The sequence below is a fragment of the Macrobrachium rosenbergii genome, chromosome 46 (assembly GCF_040412425.1).
Source record: "Macrobrachium rosenbergii isolate ZJJX-2024 chromosome 46, ASM4041242v1, whole genome shotgun sequence".
NCBI classification, from domain to species: Eukaryota; Metazoa; Arthropoda; class Malacostraca; order Decapoda; family Palaemonidae; genus Macrobrachium; species Macrobrachium rosenbergii.
The window spans coordinates 52,859,187-52,862,194 of record NC_089786.1 but is presented as its reverse complement, the minus strand read 5'-3'; positions in this window follow the sequence as shown (position 1 = coordinate 52,862,194).

Here is a 3,008-nt window from a genome sequence, read left to right as displayed (position 1 = left end):
TCTTTCAGGTGAACACCATAATATTCTTTGGAAGCTTGAATTTCAATTCAATGACCAATGTGGTGGGTTTGTACCATATAAATTGGGGTTTATCTTCTGATAATAATAATAATAATAATAATAATAATAATAATAATAATAATAATAATAATAATAATAATAATCTTTGGAAGCTTGAACTTCAAGGCAATGGCCCCTCTGTGACCTTGTTCCATATAAATTATAATAATCTTCTCAATAATAATAATAATAATAATAATAATAATAATAATAATAATAATAATAATAATAATAATAATAACAATAATAAAATAATAATAATAATAATAAATCATACCCACGCAAAAATTCGAGAGAAAATCCTCGCTTTATAAATTAGGTGGAAAAAACTTAAGCTTCAAGGACCCTCGTAATATTCGGGGGGGAAAAATGGTGGTAGGATCCGACGAAGGACTCAACATTTTCTCCCATATTTTATGGAACCCGGAGACTCCCCTCCGCCCATAAAAAACGGCTGTTACGGAAGGAGAGGTCTTCATCTTCCCAGGCGTTTGTGAGGTGATCTGATATACCGTGTTTCCTCGCTTGCTATAAAATATATCCCGAGGGTATCGGTGAATTTTTTGGGCAGGGAAATTACCAGCTGAAAAAAAAATGGAGACTTGGGACTCGAGAAACTTCGGCAAATCACTTTTTAATTTTAAAAACTAGTGAGGCTAGAGGGCTGCAAATTGGTATGTTGATCATCCACCCTCCAGTCATCAAACGTACCAAATTGCAACCCTCTAGTATCAGTAGTCTTTGTTTTATTTAAAGATAAAGTCAGCCATAATTGTGCATCTGACAACGGCATAGGAGAGGCCACCACCGGCCCGTAGTTAAAGTTCCATGGGTCGCCACGGCCGGCTGAGAGTTTCATGGGCCGCGGCTCATACAGAATTATACCGAGACCACCGAAAGATAGATCTATTTTCGGTGGCCTTGATTATACGAAGTACAGAAAACTCGATTGTGCCGAAGAAACTTCGGCGCATTTTTTACTTGTTAGTAAACATATATTTTAAAGAATCTTTTTCAACTGTGAAAATGTAATACAATGAAAAAATTTTCTAATTTTCGAAAAAAATATAATTGGATTAATACTTTTTCAAAGAGGCTGGAGAAGGGAAAATCATTGTTTCATTTTCTTCTCAAATAAAAAATTTATTTTGCGAACTAAAGAAGTGTGAGATGGAAACGAGTAAAATATGCGCCGAAGATTCTTCGGCGCAATCGAGTTTTCTGTACAGCGTATAATCAAGGCCACCGAAAATAAATCTATCTTTCGGTGGTCTTGGTATAATGCTGTATGAGCCGCGGCCCATGAAACTCTCAGCCGGCCGTGGTGGCCTGTCCTATATCGTTGCCAGAAGCACGATCATGGCTAACGTTAACCTTAAATAAAATAAAAACTGCTGAGGAGGCTAGAGGGCTGCAATTTGGTATGTTTGATGATTGAAGGGTAGATGATCAACATACCAATTTGCAGCCCTCTAGCCTCTGCAGTTTTTAAGATCTGAGGGCGGACAGAAAAAGTGCGGATGGACAGACAAAGCCGGCACAATAGTTTTCTTTTACAGAAAACTAAAAATGGTTTCGTAACGTCCACAGAAATTTGGGAGAATCTGAAGTTCATAACTGAGGCTGTGATTCAACGCCATCTAATTATCATATGAACGAATATGAACATCAAGTAAGATTAATTAAAGAACCATTCTTGATTTCTAAACTCATTCCGCTTTGAAATTTATAAACAAGACATGACAGATCGTCAGTAGAAAGCTTAGTTCATTATAAACAAAACTGAAATAACATAATCAAATCGTAATAACATAACACGGAATGAAAAAATCAATACGAGAATATTAGTGCTTCAATAAAGCGTGGTAATGCTATGTCGAATAATTGTGTGAGCCTTTAAGCCGATTACAAACCGGTTATTATTGGTGAACGTTACAAATTTCTATAAATGCATTATTCTCCCCTACGACCGAATTAGCGGAAATTGAAAGCCAATAGATATTAATATCGAGATTACATTTCATGGATTCAATGTGGTAATCTGGAAGTCTAGTTGAGTTTTATTATTCGAGGTACATTATTGTTTTAGTTTTCTGAAAAGAAAACTATTGTGCCGGCTTTGTCTGTCCGTCCTCACTTTTTTCTGTCCGCCCTCAGATCTTAAAAACTACTGAGGCTAGAGGGCTGCAAATTGGTATGTTGATCATCCACCCTCCAATCATCAAACATTCCAAATTGCAGCCCTCTAGCCTCACTAGCTTTTATTTTATTTAAAGATAAACTTAGCCATAGTCGTGCTTCTGGCAACGATACAGGCCAGGTCACCACTGGGCCGTGATTAAAGTTTCATGGGACGCGGCTCATACAGCATTAAACCGAGACCACCGAAAGATAGATCTATTTTTGGTGGCCTTGATTATACGATGTTCAAAAAACTCCACTGCGCCGAAGAAATTTTGGCGCATTTTTTACTTGTTTTTTTTTTAATCAATTCGGAATTACTGATCGAAACGTTCCTTACATTTCCAAGCTGCAGGAGAATCATTTATTAATTTTTCACCAGTTAATTAGAAAAACACTGAACGGCTTTAATCTCCTTTGTAAGGATAAGCTCCACCATCAATCTGATCAATTTTATATTCTTATTTCTTTTAATCTAATCTAGTAGTTTTTTGTGGCTTTTATTTCGTAATTCTGCTTCATTAAGTCACTATCTACAGACCCAATGACATCATTAATCAAAATTGTAAAATTTCATTATCTCTGAAATCAATATATTTAATGCTGTGAAAAATGATATTTTTTAACACAATCAAATCGAGAAATAAAATAATTTTTATCTTTTGATTAAAAAAAATATAAACATAATGAATTTCAATGAAAAATAACAGATAACGATTTCAAATCTATATTTTTCGAGTTGCATACAGAAATAATGAAAAAAAAAA